The sequence below is a fragment of the Physeter macrocephalus genome, chromosome 1, assembly GCF_002837175.3.
Source record: "Physeter macrocephalus isolate SW-GA chromosome 1, ASM283717v5, whole genome shotgun sequence".
Classification (NCBI taxonomy): domain Eukaryota; kingdom Metazoa; phylum Chordata; class Mammalia; order Artiodactyla; family Physeteridae; genus Physeter; species Physeter macrocephalus.
Window position 1 is genome coordinate 55,668,175 of NC_041214.2, and position 19,541 is coordinate 55,687,715.

A 19,541-nucleotide genomic window follows, 5' to 3' on the forward strand; every position below is an offset into this window, starting at 1 on the left:
TCTTTGTCTCTGTTTTTTCTTTTTTCTTTTGCCTACCCAGGTACGTGGGGGGTTTCTTGCCTTTTGTGAGGTCTGAGGTCTTCTGCCAGCGTTCGGTGGGTGTTCTATAGGAGAAGTTCCACGTGTAGCTGTATTTCTGATGTATCTGTGAGGAGGAAGGTGATCTCCGCGTCTTACTCTTCCGCCATCTTGCCTGCTCCCCAGTCCCTCCTTTCTTTTTATATATGAGGAAGCTAAGATATGAAGTAACTGAGAGTGACTGAGATTAAACTCAGATGTGTTGACTTCCAGGCTAGGAATTCAACTCATCAGACACCATCCGTAACCTCCTTCCACAGCTGCCCACTGGCCTGCCTCTTTAATCTGGCTCTGAAACTCTGTGACCTAGTCCAGTCACATAGTTGCTCCTTAAAATACTCTTCCTTGACTTGCTGACTTGAAGTTGAGCTCCTGAATAATTTAACTCCTTTCTTGGAACGGCCGCATTTTAACAGCTCTCTTCACTTTCACTTGGTTGAACTTTTGAGGAGTTCGGGAGACAGCGGGAGTCAGTCCTGTGGAGGAAGATCGAAAGGCCTCTTCCACCAATATCTATAACTGGCTAACAGCAAACCAGTTCGAGTTCACGGCGTCCTGCAACTGCGTGAGCCGATCCGCCATGTTCCTGCTGCAAACCTAAAATTTTTTTTAATTAAAAAATATTTTCCTTTTTTTTTTTTTTTTTTTTTTCGTGGTATGCAGGCCTCTCACTGTTGTGGCCTCTCCCATTGCAGAGCACAGGCTCTGGACACGCAGGCTCAGCGGCCATGGCTCACGGGTCCAGCCGCTCCGCGGCATGTGGGATCTTCCTGGACCGGGGCACGAACCCATGTCCCCTGCATCGGCAGGCAGACTCTCAACCACTGCACCACCAGGGAAGCCCAATATTTTCCTATTTTTAAGAGTCACACACTGATATATTTAGGAGTAGAATGTCACAATATCTATATCTAGTTTAAAATATTTCAGTAATAAAAACTAGAGAGTTAAGAAAAGAAAAAAATTCCCTCTCACGTATTTCTGGTGAAGTAAAAAGTGGTAACACCTCTATGGAGGGCAGTTTGGAAATACATACTTATACAAATTACAAATACATTTATTATTTTATCAGTAATGTTGTTACTGAAGTTTATTTCAGATACAGGTGCATATGTCCAAAATGATGCATGTATATAAGGTTATTGGCTGCAAAATTGTTTGTAACAGTAAATAATTAAAAATAAGCCAAGGGATCACAATGAGAGATTTCTTATATAAACCATGATACATCCACCCAATAGAAAACTTTACAGCAGTTAAAAAAAAAAAAGAAGAAGGATGTTCTCTAAGTACGGACATGGAAAGATTTCTAGAATACATCAAGTGAAGAAGTAAGATATAGAACAATGTTTATAATATGTTAACTTTTGTGTTAGAAAGGAATATGAAATAAATCCAGTATTTGTACGTACATATGAAAAACAGTGGAAAGACACACATAGTGGACAGAGAGGAATGCGGTGGATAAGAAAGAAAGATGAGAGCACTCCTTTTTATATTACTTTGTTATACTACTTGGCATCACTTTGTTATATTACTTAGTAATATCACTTTGTTATATTACATTGTTACCTATATATTTTAAATATTATTTTGACTCTTATTTTTGAATACATTAAAATTCAAAACAATGAAAACAAAAATTTTCCTTCCTCATTTAAAAAAGTGCTACATATGAAAATGCACTGTGTATTACTAAAACAATCCTTACAGAAAATTAACTTTTAAAAATAATGTACTTGGGCTTCCCTGGTGGCGCAGTGGTTGGGAGTCCGCCTGCCGATGCAGGGGACACGGGTTTGTGCCCCGGTCTGGGAAGATCCCACATGCCGCGGAGCGGCTGGGCCCGTGAGCCATGGCCACTGAGCCTGTGCGTCCAGAGCCTGTGCTCCGCAACGGGAGAGGCCACAGCAGTGAGAGGCCCGCGTACCCAAAAAAAAAAAAAAAAAAAAATGTACTTGGACTTCCCTGGTGGCACAGTGGTTAAGAATCCGCGTGCCAATGCAGGAGACACGGGTTTGATCCCTGGTCCAGGAAGATCCCACATGCTGCAGAGCAACTAAGCCCATGCACCACAACTACTGAGCCTGTGCTCAGAGCCCACGAGCCACAACTACTGAGCCTGCGCACCACAATTACTGAAGCCCACATGCCTAGAGCCCGTGCTCCGCAACAAGAGAAGCCACCACAATGAGAAGCATGCACATCGCAACAAAGAGTAGCCCCCACTCGCTGCAACTAGAGAAAGCCTGTGCACAGCAACGAAGACCCAATGCAGCCAAAAATAAATAAATTTATAAAAAAAGAAAAAAAAGAAAACATAAAAATAATGTACCTTTTTAAAAAAGTAGAATTACTTTATATATTTTTTGTATCCACGTGATTTTTTTTTTACTGGCTTATAATTTACATACAGTAAAATTCATCCTTTTTGTTGTACTGTTCTGTAAGTTTTGATGCTTATGTAACCACCAGCACAATCAAGATATGAAACAGCTCCATCACAACAGACATTCTACTGGTGTTCCTTTGTAATCAGTCCTTCCCCCAACACCCAGGCAACCACTGATGTTTTTCATCCCTATATTTTTGCCTTTACCAGAATGTCACTTAAATGAAATGATATGTTATGCAGACTTTTTAGTCTGTCTTCTTTCATCAGCATTAACAGATAACATATTTTTAAAAACAGATTGAAAATAAATGATCTGAGTATAAGAAATATAAAAAATTCCTGTTATTACTAAGAAAATAAAAGGAATAATAAAGATAAAACAGAAAATAATGAAAAACAAAAAACCAATCCAGATGATTATTAAAAAAAACAAACATTAGGAATAGAAAGGAAGTTCCTTAACCTGTTGAAGAAACCATAGCAAACTTAATGATGAAACTTCAGAAGTATTTCCATTAAAGTCAGGAAAAAGACAAGGATGCCCGCTATCACCTCTACTATTCAGTGTTTTTCTAGTGAGCCTTACTATCCCCTAAACAAGAAGAGGAAGTGAGATATAAAAATTGTCAAGGAAGAGAAAAAACTGCCCTTATTTTCATATTATATAATCATCTACATAGAAAACTCAAGGGGAAAAAGATGACATAAAAGAACTAACAGGTTTACCAAGATGCTGGATATGAGCTTACATACAAATCAGAAACATTAAAACAATAAATAAAATAAAAATCTAACACGAAAAACACCACAGCAACAAAAACTACAGTGTCAAATAAAGGTAACAAAAGATGTGCTGAGCCCTGATGCAGAAAACTAAAAAACTTTTCTGAAGAGTATAAAAAAGATGTGAAAAAACAAGAGAGATAACATGTTCAGGGATAAGAAAACTCCAATGTAAGATTCCACTTCCCCAAACTGATCAATAAATTCATAGGATTATGAAAGGAACTTAATGATCTAGGAATAACCAACAAAATTTTGAGAACAAAGAATGAAGTTGGTGTTCAGGTGGATTTGGTGTTATCAAATATTTTGCAGCGCTCAGTAATTAAACCAGAGGAATAGAACAATGTATTAAACAGCTGAATAACAAGACCAGAAATAGACCCACCCATCCATAGGGACTTGAACAATGGCAGAGGTGGCTCTGCAAACCAATGGGGAAAGGATTCAATAAACCGTTTTGGAATAAATGTGGAAAAAATAAAATTATATTCATATTTCCAAAATACAATACCGAGTCGATAAAAGAATTAAATGTAAAAAAAGCAAAACTAATACTACGATAAGAAATACAGAATAGATTTGTGACCTTAGCCAGGGGAAAGTCTCTGTAAACAAGTCACAAAAAGCATATCCCATAAAAGAGAGGTGAAACAGATTGGGTCACAACAAAATATAAAACTACTTATAAGACAAGACACCATAAACACAGTTAAAAGATGAGCCACATGGGACTTCCCTGGTGGTCCAGTGGTTAAGACTCCATGCTTCCACTGCAGGGGGTGTGGGTTTGATCCCTGCTCAGGGAACTAAGATCCTGCATGTCACGTGGTGCCACCAAAAATAATAAAATAAAATAAAATATTTTTTAAAAAAATAGATGAGCCACAGGCTCAAAGAAGATATTTACAACAAGTAAAAACAAAGGACTGGTATACAGAATCTCTTCTGGATATATATTCGTTATATAATATATATTTGTAATAATCTGCCGTCATTATTTTCTGTTTATATGAAGTTTATATAAAACTTACAAATCAAAAGGAAAATGAGTGACATGAACAAGAAGTTCACAGAAGAGCAAATAAAGAGTGGCCAACGGACATGAAAAGAGGGTTGATCTCAATAGTAATCAGGGAAATGCAAATTAAAGTCAGATACAAAATTTTTAAACCATCGAAAAATCTCAAAGTTTAATATTAATCAGGTACTGGAGTAAATGCTATTTGCCACACACTGTGAAGCACAAACTGTTGCAGCTCCTCTGGTAAGCAATAGGGCTGCATCTAGCAAAACTGAAAACCAGTCACTCCTCTTCTGGGAACACACCCTAGAAAAACTCTCATACGTGTACACATGTGGAGACATGTACAAGCATGCTCATTAGGGGGACTACGAAAGTGGAAAATTCGAGGTAACCTAATTGTCTATCCATAAGATAACAGATAAATAAAACCTGGTCTGTCTTCCAGTGGACTCCTACAAGATAGTTACTGGATTTGTACATAGTATATCAATTTGAAAATAAAAAGTTGAGTAAAAAATACAAGTTGAGGGGCTTCCCTGGTGGCGCAGTAGTTGGGAGTCCGCCTGCCTATGCAGGGGACACGGGTTCGTGCCCCGGTCCGGGAAGATCTCACATGCCGCGGAGCGGCTGGGCCCGTGAGCCATGGCCGCTGAGCCTGCGCGTCCGGAGCCTGTGCTCCGCAACGGGAGAGGCCACAACAGTGAGAGGCCCGCGTACCACAAAAAAAAAACCCCCAAAAAAACAAGTTGAATGATTACACATATATAAAATACACCATTTAGATAAACAGTTTTAAAACACACACAAGAAACAGTAAGCTTTCAGAAGCAGCTATAAAACTATTTTTTAAAGGGACTGCAGGAACACCTTCCACACTAAGCAGTGTGGGTGTCACTGTGAAAGAATGAAGGGGGTGTGTGGGGAAAACGGGAAAAAATAGATTAGACACAAATACTATAAAATATTAGCAGTTGTTAATTCAGGGTGATAGAAAAATAGGCCTTCTCTTATATTTATAGTTTTCTTTGTAATTTAAATTTATCAAAACAGGAAAAAAGCATAATAAAATGCAGTTAGATGGCTCACCCTCAATCTTGTCTGCAACACTTAATGCTGTGTGACCTTGGAGAAGTTAACTTCTCAAAAGTGTCTCCTTCCAGATATAAATCATCAATACCAATTTAGTTACTGTGAGGTTTATGTGGAGAACATGAATTAACCAGTCAGCACTAGGGCACCCTGTAGTTTCTGAAGTTAAACGACATTCAGCCACGCAGATAAATGCACACACTATGAGGTCACAGAAATCAAGCTGGCCTGGCCTGAGATCTGGGATTGGTTCATTCCCTGACAGTGGGACCACAGGTCTTCTTAGGAAGGCTGAACAGTAGGCTTTGTGAACCCTGACACTGTTCTAAATCCCATGTCCCAGGGGAGGGACAGAAAGAAAAACCTAAAACATCACTGCATAGAAAAATATTAAAAGGCCCAATATGGACACTGTTATTTTATTACTGACTTCTTAAATAATAATGTCACATAGCACCGTCAACAAATAAATTATAATTTAAAAATAATTTTCATTTTATAAAAAATAACCTTGTGATTGTATTAACTGCACATGCATTCACCAACTAGACTCTAAATAATTTACATTAAGCAAACCATCTTCTCTATCTTACAAGTTTAGCACAATGCTGGGTGCACAGGAGGCCACCAGTAATTATTGTTGATTTGGTGGCTGATCAACAACAGCTGAAGAAACATCTCAAATAATAGAAAAGCCCAGAAAACCTACAGAGACAAAACAGTTGTCAGCTCCCAGATTATTAAGCATGCAAATGCTTTAACCATCAAATGAAACCACTGTCCTCAGCGAAGGGACCAACATCTCAGTTAGTAAGCACAGAACTTTATGGCAGCCAAAGATGGCTGCATCTGTGTCTTACCTATAGGTGTTACAGAGCCTCAAAAGGGCTGTGGACCAAAAAACTGGAAATCATTCAAACTATTATTTTTTAATGGAGGGCTTTTCAGAGTTTTTAATGTTAATGTACATTCTCTAAGAAGAGGATATATTACGCAATGTTTCTCAAACTTATCTGAACAAAGAACCTATTTTAAGTTTCAGAGCCTCTGGCAGGACTAGAATTCCGCACTTTGGGAAATGCTATCCTAGAACATCTTTGTATTCACTGAATCATGAAACTAATTTTGATGATTTAATAAATAAATATTTAAGTAGTAGTTTGAAGTAAAAAAGGAAACCCAAAAAACTAAACAAACTGGTTTAACTACTTTGGAAAATTTTTTAGTGTTATTCACTAAGCTATAACATACATGTACCCAATGACACGGCTACTACACCCTCAGGCAGAACACTCAACAAAGTGTATGTCCATAAGGACACCAAAAAATGTTCACTAAAGTTTTTAATAGCACACTATTCATGAGAGCCCCAACTGGAAACAGCCCACAGTAGAAGAAAGAAATTTAGAGAATAGCACCTTATACAAAATGAAAACGAACAAACTACATACTCACATGACATCATGGAGAATCTCTCAACCATAAGGTTGAGCTAAAGAAGCCAGGTACAAAAAGAACAGACACTATAATGCGATTTATACAAAGTTGAAAAGCAGGCAGAAGTAATCTAAAGCATTAGAATTCAGGACACTGGTAACTTCTGGGGAGAAGGAAGAAATATAATTGGGAGAGACTGGAGGGGACCTTCTGGGGTGTTGGCCATGTGCTGTTTCTGTACCTAGATGGTAGCTACAGGTGTGTTCACTCTGATAATTTATCTTCTAACTTGCACACTTTTCTTTTTGCATGCCATACTTCAACAGAAATGTAAAAAGAGCTTGGCAGTCCAATCAATTATCTGTTTATTCAGATACTATGTGCAATCAGTGTAGGCAGGTGTCCACATGATGTGCTGGCCCTGGATGCCCCAGCTATGGGAAGAGCACCAGGCACTAAGCCATGTCATCTTTAAGAGAGCCCATGAATTAAGGAGCTTTAAAGACCTTTACTGTTCACATTTCACAGGTGAGGAAACTAAGGCTTAGAGAGAGTCAGTAACTTGCCCAAAGTCACAGGCTATAAGTGGTAGAGACAAAAATCAAACAGGGGGCTTCCCTGGTGGCGCAGTGGTTGAGAGTCCGCCTGCCGATGCAGGGGACACAAGTTCGTGCCCCGGTCCAGGAGGATCCCATGTGCCGCGGAGCGGCTGGGCCCGTGAGCCATGGCCACTGAGCCTGCACGTCCGGAGCCTGTGCTCTGCCACGGGAGAGGCCACAACAGTGAGAGGCCTGCGTACCGCAAAAAAAAAAAAAAAAAATCAAACAGGACTCCAAACCTCATGTTCTTGGCCACTGCCCTTCCCATCCTGGGGAGTCTGCTGCAGCCCTCTTGACCAGAGCTGCTCTGAGTGGGTTTTAACTTCTTGCAACCACTGAACCTTGAGAGAAACAGTAAAGCAGCATCACAGCCTTACCATCTTTACACAGAAACACTCAAGATTCACATTCTCAAAAACTGAAATGTGAGTTACTAACAACAGTAATGAATAGTAACTAATAATTCATGCAGGTATGGACCTTTCATTTTGCACCAAAACCATGCTGGGCACAAGAAAATGAACCGGGGGGGTGGGCGGAGGGATCAGCTCAAACGCCAGAGGGCGCTAGAGAAACGGGAAAGAGATTTGGGTGACAGCAATGGTACAATTGTTTAAGCAAAAATAACCTGGTATTCTTTCCTATGGTGCAAACATGTTGGTTATTTTCTACAAAGTGAAAGTAAATTTAATTATTTTAAAAATATATAAAATGTTTCTAATTGCAAATGTAATACATGTTCATCAGAGAACTCTGAATGCAAAAACAAAGCACAAAGACAATAAAAGCTGAAAGATAATGTTAACATTTTTTTTTCTTTTGGCTGCATCATGCAGCATGCAGGATCTCAGTTCCCAGACCAGGGATCAAATCCGTGCCCCAATTTTTTTCCTTTTTATGGCTGAGTAATATTCCATTGTATATATGTACCACATCTTCTTTATCCATTCATCTGTTGATGGACATTTAGGTTGTTTCCATGTCCTGGCTATTGTAAATAGTACTGCAATGAACATTGGGGTGCATGTCTCTTTTTGAATTATGGTTTTCTCTGGGCATATGCCCAGCAGTGGGATTGCTGGGTCACACGGCAGTTCCATTTTTAGTTTTTTAAGGAACCTCCATACTGTTCTCCACAGCAGCTGTATCAATTTACATTCCCACCAACAGTGTAAGAGGGTTCCCTTTTCTCCACACCCTAATGACTGTCATACAGAGTGCAGTCAGAAAACAAATATCGTACATTAACACATATACGTGGAATCTGAAAATATTGGTATAGATGATCTTATTTACAAAGCAGAAATAGAGCCACAGACGTAGAGAACAAACGTATGGATACCAAGGGGGAAAGGAGGGGGTGGGATGAATTGGGAGATTGCGATTGACATATATACACTACTGATGCTGTGTATAAAATAGATAACTAATGAGAACCTACTGTATAGCACAGGGAACTCTACTCAGTGCTCTGTGGTAACCTAAATGGGAAAGAAATCCAAAAAAGAGGGGATATATGAAATCCAAAAAAGAGGAGATATATGTATATGTATAGCTGATTCACTTTGCTGTACAGTATAAACTCACACAACATTGTAAAGCAACTATACTCCAATAAAAATTAAAACATAAGGAACTCTTACAACTCAACAGCAAAAAAAAAAAAAAAAAAAGATCCAATTAAAACATGGGCAAAAGACTTGAATAGACATTTTTCCAAAGAAGATTTACAAATTTACAAAAGGCCAACATGGATATGAAAAGGTGTTCAGTATCACTAATCATCAGGGAAATACAAATCAAAACCACAATGAGATATCACCTCACACCTGTTAGAATGGCTACCATGAAAAACACACAAGAGATAACAAGTGTAGGTGAGGATATGGCAAAAAGGGAACCCTTGGGCACTGTTGGTAAGAATGTAAATTGGTTCAGCCGCTGTGGAAAACAGTATGGAGTTTCCTCAAAAACTTAAAAATGGAACTACCATATGATCCAACAATCCCACTTCTGAGTATATATCCAAAGAAGATGAAATTATCACACCTCAAAGAGATATCTGCACCACCACGTTCACTGCAGCATTATTCACAATAGCCAAGATATGGAAGCAACCTAAATGCATATTGATGGACAAATGGATAAAGAAAATATGGCATACACACACACACACACACGAATATTATTCAACCATAAAAAAGAAAACAACCTGCCATTTGTAACAACATGGATGGACACTGAGATCATTAGGCTAAGGGAAAAAAGTCAGAGAAAGACAAATACTGCATGGTCTCACTTATATGTGGAATCTAGAAACATTTACTTCATAGAAACAGTAGAATGGTGGTTGCCAGGAACTAGGGGGTGGGAGAAATGGGGAGATGTTGGTCAAAGAGTACAAACTTCCAGTTATAAGAATGTGTTCTGGGGAATCTAATGTACAATGTGTGGACCGTTTAACAATAGTGTATTGTTAGTCCTTGAAAGTTGCTAAGAGAGTAAATCTAAACTGTTCTCACCACAAAAAAACAAAAACAAAAAACAACCCACGATCCCTGCAGTGGAAGAAGAGTCCTAACCACTGGACCTCCAGGGAACTCCCCTTACTTTTATTTTCTTAATTTGTTCCATTTACAAACCCTGCTGTTAGCTCCTGATGTCTCTTACGTGACACTCTATGCTTTATAACACATTTAAACATGCAAATAAATCCTAGTTGATCCATATTCCCCCTACAAATCAGTAGGCCTTCTTTTAGAGCCCATGGATTATGTTTCCTACAGCATCTTAAAGTTCCTAATGTTCTGCTACCACGCACATAGAAGCCACGGAACTACTAATAGGTCCACAATGCCAAATATGGACTTTTTGGTTCCTCCTCCATACACATGCTCCCCTCTCCTATGATCCCCCCACTGGCCCCCCAGTCTTCCTACAACTGGGGATGGTGTGCACTGTCCAAAGTCCAACAATAGGTACTTCTAGCAACTGGAGAACTACAAAATACATGAACCTTTTCAAACTGAGGTATGAGATATTTAAGAGGCATCAAGCTACTTTAAGGATTAAGCATATTTGATAAGACATTTCTTCTTACTTTGAAGCACACAGTTGGAAGTATAACAGGGAATCAAATTTTATTTATTGAATGAATGAACTGCAACCACTACATGTGCATAATCTAATAATGCTTAAAAATGAAATATTCTTTACTCTGCAGGGGCGAACAAAGTTAACATCAAAAAGAACTTGCTTTCTATCTTACCTAACTTCTTCATACTCCCCTCTCTCCATAACTGTAGCAACAGCACCTGCCTGGTCCTGACACTATAGTAAGTGCTGTGGAGACCTGCTCCTTAGTCAGGGGCTCACAGGCAGCAGAGCAGGGCCGGAAATCCAGGTGTCCTCACCCCATAAGTGAGGTCTGGAACCTCTGCAGTACAAGGCATCCTTCCTGACTTGTTTTTAATCTCTCTAGTCTGATGTCTTCCTACTTTCCTCCATGTAGTGAAGCATCTCTGTTCTTCCCCAGGGATAAAGAGTTGACAAAGCTAAACCACAAACTTGAAAAAAGGGAAATCCTAAATGCAAACACAGTTCAATCTCCAAGCAAATCATGCTCAGCTCTTTCTAATTCTCACCCAAACAATTTTCAACAAGTCTCTTCCAAGTACACTTTTCAGAAATGGAGGAATTGCTGACGGGGAATAATGTTAGTGAGTTTATATTCCAAATAACTCTGAATAAGTTGCCACACTTCTGTAAACATTAGTGAACTCTTCGACACAGAAGCAGTGACCATCAGGAGCCAGCAGAGTCACTAAGAAAATTTAGCCTGACTAACCTCATCTCCATATTCAAAAGGGTTCCTTGACCAGAAGATCAAGGGAAGCCTTAGATACACACAAGAATTAAGCTTCTCTGAAGATGGCAGTGCACTGAAAGGTCCCTCTGAACAAAATGGAAAAAGCTGAGTCCAGTGGCAGTGCCTAGATGGTTCAAAATCGGCTGATCCGTCTTGGCCAGTGGATTTTTCACAGCCAGTCTTTTGTTCAACACATGCCTCTCGGGGTCAAGCTAGACTGTGAGAATACAGTATTGACCAAAACAACCAAAGACCTGTCCTCCCACTTATGCTCTAAGGCTGTTAGAGCATCTTTGTCAACCTGGGAGAAAATCTCTAGGGTTTAATCACAGGCCTATCTTTAGCCTTTTCCTGTTTAATACTTCTTATGAAAGACAAATGAATATGGGTTTATTCAATTTTGAAGGCAAGACAAAGCAGGAAAAAATACCAAATTCATTAGAAGATATAACTGCAATCTAAAAAGCTTTCAACAGGTTAGAATAGAGCCAAAGCAAGATGAAATCTGATGGGAAAAAATTTACTGTCCTATATCACAGTTCAAAAAACCAACTGTGTAAGAGAGGATGGGAGACCATTTTAACACCCGTCTAAGTTTGGAAAAAAAAACCCTAAAGGTTTTAGTTGAGTATGAATTCAGTATGAAGAAAGGTGATGGTGTAAAGGGATAACTGGAGAGTTAGGAAACAAGGATTCTAGTTCCAGTGGCTGGGGTAGGGGGCAAGTTATTGAATTTAGGCAGTTGCTTGTCTCATCAGAGCCTTTAAGGGATTGGGCCAGGATACCTCTCAGATCCCATCTAGCTCCACCAGAACAAAGACAATGCTCACTTCTGTACACTGCTGTGTCCCCAGCACCTAGCACGGAAAGCATTCCCCAGGTGCTTGTAAATGAATGGCAGTGCTAACAGAAATCCTACAGGTTAGTACCATAATGTGTCTCCCTCCCCCAGCACACACACTAAAACCCCTAACACACTCTTGGGTTCAAGAAAGAGAAAGGAGTCTGGGCAAAAGGGGTCATAAACCCATAGCCACATATATGTTCCATTTTAAAAGGATCATCAACAAGTTAGATTTATAGTTGAAAGGAAGGTTAAGGGTTTGGTTTCTCAACTCCCATAATAAGAATTGGATGAAGTAGTGGCTGAAGGAACTGAGGAATGTTCTGTTCTGGGGAAAACAAAAGCTTAGAAGGGCCATGGTAGATGCTTTCAGATATTTTGAACAATACGTCAGTGTAACTCCAGAAGGCAAATGGAAGCCCAAAGATAAAAATCAGTGGGGGACTTCCCTGGTGGCACAGTGGTTAAGAATCCTCCTGCCAATGCAGGGGACACAGGTTCGAGCCCTGGTCCCAGAAGATCCCACATGCTGCAGTGCAACTAAGCCCGTGCGCCACAACTACTGAGCCAGCGCTCTAGAGCCCGCGAACCACGACTACTGAGCCCACACGCCACAACTACTGAGACAGCGCTCCAGAGCCCGCGAACCATAACTACTGAAGCCCGCGTGCCTAGAGCCCGTGCTCTGCAACAAGAGAAGCCACGGCAATGAGAAGCCTGCGCGCTGCAACGAAAAGTAGACCCCGCTCACCGCGACTGGAGAAAGCATGCACAGCAATGAAGACCCAACACAGCCAAAAAAAAAAAAAAAAAAAAAATCAGTGGGAAGGTTCAGTATAGATTACTAGAATGGGCTGCTCCTCACCAACAGAAATCTTCAAGCAGCTGGCAGGAATGTTACAAAGGTTAATTCCTCACTGAGTTTTAAGTTATTTTAGATAACTTCTAAGGTCCCTTCCAACTCCAAGATTCCATGACTTTGTTATTCATGTTTAAAATGTAGTGTACAGAAAAGGTTTGGGACTTCCCTGGTGGTCCAGTGGTTAAGAATCCACCTTCCAATGCAGGGAACGCCGGTTGGATCCCCACATGCCGTGGGACAACTAAGCCCGTGCACTCTAGAGCCCACGCACCACAACTAGAGAGGAGCCTGAGTGCTGCAACAAAGATCCTGCAACTAAGACCCAATGCAGCCAAATAAATAAATAAATATTTCTTTAAAAAACCTTTAAAAAGAAAAGGTTTCATTTTGCATAAAATTTTAAAATTGTTCCATTTTTAAGAATGAATCTGAGGTACTCAATGAGTTTAAGAAAACCCCCCATAGGAAGCATAACTCTCTGTGGCTGTTATACAGTTTTAGGTAGACAGTGAGTATAAATACCTAATGCTCCATTATTATTTCCCCATTCTGCCCTTGCATCCCCTGCTGGTTGCAGTGATACCACCCTCAGATATTCTGAGATGTATGGGAGAATGCCCTTCATTCTAGCCTCATTAAAATGGAAACCTCCAGCCTCTTGCGTGTTGAGGTAGAAGACACCTGGGTTTTTAAAAACATATTTTAAAAACACATATCATATATGGTTTGTAAACAAAGTATTTTATTGTAGGAATAACAATATATGGGAACACAGCACTCTGCAACCATGGGCTCCACTAACTTTGGATCAAAAATATTCCAAAAAAAATTCCAGAATGTTCCAAAATGCAAAACTTCAATTTGCCACGTGTGCTGGCAACTATTTACATATCACTTACATTGTATTTACAACTAACATAACTAAACGTTATGTTTTACATAACATTTACATTACATTAGGTATTATAAGTAACCTAGAGATGATTTAAAGTATATGAAGGATGTGCATGGATTATATGCAAATGCCATGCCATTTTAGGGACTTGAGATGGATTTTGGTATCTGAGGGAGTCCTAGAACCAAACCCCTGCAGATACTGAGGACAACTGTATTTTATAGATTTCTGGGCTTGTGGATTGTAGGATCTTTAAGCTGAGAAAGATGAGCAGCAGCCAAAAGTAGTAGAACCTGACAAGGAAAATTCATTTGAGATTTTCTCTTTGCTCCTGCCTTATCTGCACTTGTATCCAACACACACAAAAAATGTACTCTTTGTAATTTGCAGTAAGTTAGACTTTTAAGCAGGGTTTTTTTTTTTTTTTTAAGGTTAACTGGACTCTTGGGCTTAAGTCTGTATCACTTCTACAGCAATTTACAAAGCACATTTCACAACATGGTAAAATGGGTATTAATATCTCATTTTTCAGAGACTGCTGCAGCCCAGATACAAGCAGACCTGGAACCCAAACTTAGGTTCAACTCCAAATGCTGTGCTCCTTCTCCAGAGCACAGTGCCTGTAGAAAAGCCCAACCTCACACCCAATCCCATAGCCTCTTGAGATTCCTGGGTAGGGAGCAAAGAGTACAACAAAAGTGGACACACTCTGCCCTGAGTGGTAGGCAGTCTGAGGGAGCCATGTGACAGAGTGGCCTGTGGGAAGAGGCAACAGGATAACCAGGTTCAGAGAAGCTAGGAAAACTGGAGCAGAGCAAAGATGACACAAGTCAGGCAAAGTAGCACCAAGGCTGCCTTGAGAGATGGGCTGCCTGTCTCTGTTTTGCTACAAACAGCTTTACTCATTGGAGGAAGAGGACAGTGCAAGCTGCTCTAGTTAACACTTCTTCCCATTGTTGCCCTAGGTGAGGAGTATTACAGATCTTTGCCACTCTTGTCTGTCAAGCTAAGTTACTGCTTCCCTTGTCCTCAGCTATTTGAATGTTATTTCATTCATTCATTCGATATGGCGGACCTGTGTTACAGGCTAGGCTGCCTGGCCCTCAAGTTGCTGACACTATGCAGAGAATGGAGGAAGGCTCATGACTCCAAGTTTTAGACTGAACATTATGAGCAAAGCCCACCTGGAGAAGATGGAGGGACACCCCCCCACCCAGCTCATGTGTCTCCAAACCTGTGGCCACCGTTCATGACAAGGTGCTGAGTTTGCACTCTCAGAATGTGTAGATGCCCGCCAAAAGTGCAAATTATACAAATAATGTCAGTTTAGAGAATGAAATTATTTAATACTGAGATAAGAGTTGATTATAATTTTTTCTCTCAGCAAGTAGGTAACTCCATTCTTGAAAACAAATTCTGTTACCGAAATAATAGCCAAATATGCCTCCAGATAAGAGACATGGTTGGAGCCCTCACTGTCATGCTGGTAGTAGGTGGTTGCAGACTTGTGAAATGTTTAACGGGAGCAGTACTTCCTTAATTCAAACTTAAAAGAGCCTACTTAAAGTGCACTGCTTTGGAGGTTAGCAGAAATCTATGTTCTAGTCTAGGAGTGGGCAAACTTTTTTAAAATTAAAGGCCAAATGGCAAATATTTTCTGTGGGCCACATGGTCTCTATCCCAGCTACCTGATTCTGCCTTTGTAGTGAAAAAGGAGCCGTAGACATTATTAAACATATAGATGTGACTGTGCTCCAATAAAACTATTTTCAAAATAGGCTGCTGGTGTGAAAGTGTTTGTCTAGCCCCATGAAATGGCATCTCAGAACAGCAACAAAACCTCCTAAGATCTCTCTTCTATGTTTCCTCATTACCCCAGAAGGCTATGTTACTGCAAAGGGGAACCTAGGGCTCATAACATGTTCCCTACATGAAATGGTTCCTGGAGGGTAGCAGGGCTGAGAAGTATTAAACTAGGCTGTGGATGCTATAAGGGGACAACAAAAGGCCTTGACTTCCTAACTACCTGTGTCAGGGTCAGATCCACACAGGATGGGAAACAATCTACTCTAGCTCTGTTTTTTATTCCTTAATTTCTCAGTTTCAAGGGGTGCAAGTTACACCCCTAGCCAAATCTTTTATCCTGTAGCCTCTCAGGGTCCCACACTACAGACTGTTCTGCGGCTTCATCTCCCCCTCATCTAGACATGCCCCCTACAAGTTGCTTCTAACTTATACCATCGCCTTCCCTCTTCTAATTCACAATGTATCAAAAGCTCCAATTGCAAAAGCAAATCGATATTTATAATATGCAACTTTTTACTAAAACAAAATCATTGCTCACAGTCCAAAAAAAAGATATCTGCCAAAGAACCTGCTGTTAAATGAACTGCAACTTTTGAATTTATCTGTTGTGCCAGGTCATTTAAGAGCATCCTGTTTGACCCTCCAGTTTTGACCTCATTCATGAAGCTGTAGTGTGTTTATCTGCTACACAGTGAGCAGGGATGAGCAATGATAGCTGTTTTCTGATGCAACAGAAAAGCATATTTGGCCTGGACATTTTATGGTTGCAGAAGGAATAAAGGCATTTCCTACAGTGGGATTCTACCTGTATCATCCAATGGTGGACAGAAGAGAGTTGAGGACTGGGCACAGAGACAAGGCAAATCATTTGAAAGGGAAGGAAAAGAGAGAAAAGTAACCACTGGAGTATTTTCTTAGGGATAAAGAGAGTTGAGTATGATCTTGAGTTGACTATGACCACTAAAATAAGTTTATATAGTTAAGTTTTCCTGAGATACCATGGTATTTTAATAATGATTCAATTTAAAAAAAATATATATATATAACCTAAAAGGTTTAATTGAGCTTAACTCTTCCAACTCAAATCCTTTAGGGAAGAAATATACTAGAATATATAACAAAACTTGTAGCTGCATAAATGATCCTTAAAATCTTATAAAGGAGACTACTATGGTCAATTTTAACCGATAAGGATAATTTCTCAATTTAAATAAGAGGAACTTACCTGTAGCATTTCAGATGAGACTAAAGCACTAGCTGAAGTTTTTTGTTTTCCGTATTCCATGCCTTAATTAAAAGATTTGCTGTGCACTACTGAACAGATGAACAGAAAAAGAATATATCTCAGTCATAACTTAACAACCTTGGGCATGAGACATCTAAAATTAATGTTCTATACCTAGCAAGCTGCTATAGGAGCAAACCATTATATATCAACATTCTTTCCATTTTTGGAAAAGCTATGATCCTCTCTTCTTCCTCCTAGCTCTCAAATCACTTCATGCATCTCATCTGGAATTACACTTGGCCACTGTGTTGATAACAGGCTTTATTTTCAGGACTGGAATTACCCAACAACCATTCATTTGAATGAACTTTCTAGTCAGGAGAAAAAAAAAAAAGGTCTTAGACTCTTATCTCTAAATAGTAAATAGTTCCCCTCTCTACACTGATACAGGTTCAATGTATGCTTTTATCAGGCATCAACACATTCTGAGAGCACAAAATCAGCTCCCTACCTCTGTCTAAGCTGCCTGGGGAAAGCTAAAACACAAAGCTGTTCCCAGGTGAAGACTGCAAACTCAAATCTTCCTTACCTCTGAAACAGAAAAAGAGACATGGTTTGGTAATTTGTTCCTTATTGATAGCTCTACCTGACAAAGCAGCCACCTCCTAAACGCTGGTACTATGTGCAAAACACATGAAGGAAAGAAAACCATCTATGCTTCGCACGTTTCCTTCCTAGAACAGTGGAAGAGAGAGAAGGAACACGGAATGCCACTCGTGCTTGCTGCTGGCATCATTCCCTATTGCTTGAAAAGCGAGGCTCCATTGCACCTTAAAGATTTCCTTTAAAATGCCTTGTATGCTTGCTAAGACCCCTTTTAAAAATCATGTAGCCCTAGCCTCTTCGGGTTTCCTCCTCTCTCTGGCCAATTCGCCCATTCTCCTCCTTAGGTCCATATTTCTCCCAACACCTCCCCAGGAGGAACAAGCCTCCCACAATTCGGCTGCTGGGCCCTTCCCTAACTCCTCGTCAAGGCTTTACCCCAGGCCTGCTTGGGGAATCCGACACCGAATCACCATGCCCGTCCGTTCCCCCGCCGACCCGGCCAACTTGCTTCGTGCTGCTCCCCGAGGCGACGGGAAGGGGGTGGGCTGCGCGCTGGGGCAGAGCAGGGCGGACAGCGTGCTCCTCGCAGCCTCGGCCTGGCCCTACCACGCACCCCGGCGCTCCTCGGTGTCGCCCGCGGCCCCACCTCCCGCGCTCACCCGGTGGGGGAGCGGATAGTCGCGGAGGCCCAAGCCTCTGGGCGCGGCGGCTCGCGGCTCAACCCCGGCCGCGCTCCGGGAGAGGGCCGGAGGAGTGGGCGGCGCTGCCCTGCCCGCCTCCCGGCCCAGCCGCCCGGGCCTCGGTGTTCCCAGAGGAGGGCGCGTCACGGGCGGAGCAGGTCCCAGCGCCACGCCCGCCACCCAGCCCGGCGGCCTCCGAGGCCTCCGCGCCGCCCCAGCACCCACCCCGGATCACACTCACCCCCAGCGCGGCACGCACCCTACTCCGACGTGGGCGGATGGCCAAAGCTCCAGCCCCGCGCGCACACGCAGCCTTCCCGCAGCCACACGCGCGGCCGAGCGCGCGCAGACCACGCGCCGGGCCCGGAGCCCCTTGTCCTCTCGCTCGCACGCACGCACGCGCGGGCCCTGACCCCCCAGGAGGGCGGTGTCGCGCGACCCCCAGGCCTCCGCGCTGATCCGGGCGCGACCTCTAGATTCTCGGCATCACCTTGCATTCCATGCACCGGGGTGCTAGGTAGGCATTTTACATTTGAGCCTGGCAGCTGTTAGTCGATGGGCTGACCTCGGGAAGGATTTCTGTTTAAGACTCGCTTCTCTTTGCCCGGCTTGCCCTGTTTTCAAGTTGCGTAAGTGCCCGGCCTCGAGGCAGTCTGGGAGGGATTTACTTATTAAAATCCGTACAGAGCTATGAAGGGAAGAAAACAACTTGGGAAGTTATTTGGTCTCGCAGAAGAAATGCGCGTTCTCCTTCTAGAATCAATAGAAAAAGAAGGTTGGGGATACGTCGGGGTTACAATGGTCTGGGGTGTGAACAGGAGTCCCGGGAGTCGCATGCTCTCGAGAAATGCCTCTTGAAACTCTCCTTTGGTCTGGAGAATTCAAAGAAGGTCTGTCCCACCCTCAGTTGTCACTAACTTGCTTCTTGGGAGGAATGGAGAAGCTTTGAGGTGCGGGAGCTGAGTGTGCTGTATGGGCTCTGGTTGTACCGGCCTCCGGGTGGAGGTTGTTGAATTAATTCAGAAATAGTATTTACTCTCCTCTCTTGGCACCCCTGAAATAGTGCCATCTGAAAACAGTTCCCCATTCTGGCCGCTTGTCTGTGGCACAGTGAACAGGTCAGCTGAGGCGTCACGGTGTGAAAAGTTGAAAGAATAGTTTAGTGAACAACCATGTACATTCCTCCGAGAATGAATAACTCAACATTTTGTGGTAACTGCTTTCTTTCTCTCTCGTCTAAGTAAAGACAAAGACATTCTGCTATGCAACCACATAAGAAACTAAATTACATCTAAGAAACTTAATAATTTGACATCACCTAATATCCAGCCCATATGCAAATTT

The 19,541-nt window shown here is 41.6% G+C and overlaps 1 protein-coding gene across 11 annotated transcripts in view; it reads right to left on the reverse strand.

Moving 5' to 3' along the window:
- B3GALNT1 (beta-1,3-N-acetylgalactosaminyltransferase 1 (Globoside blood group)) overlaps window positions 1-18,774 on the reverse strand; it is a 38,685-nt gene extending 19,911 nt beyond the window's left edge. For 2 of the 11 annotated variants that reach the window (XM_028490732.2, XM_028490714.2), the window contains exons 1-4: window positions 17,953-18,337; window positions 17,423-17,502; window positions 16,909-16,997; window positions 7,648-7,749 (exon numbers count right to left, since the gene is read on the reverse strand). The gene's annotated coding sequence lies outside the window, so the exon portion shown is untranslated. Of the gene's footprint in view, window positions 1-7,647; window positions 7,750-16,908; window positions 16,998-17,422; window positions 17,503-17,952; window positions 18,338-18,438; window positions 18,534-18,687 lie in introns of those variants that run through there. The other 9 variants (XM_024124384.3, XM_024124383.3, XM_055082617.1 and 6 more) reach the window with 6 other exon arrangements.
- Window positions 18,775-19,541: the final 767 nt, after the last annotated feature.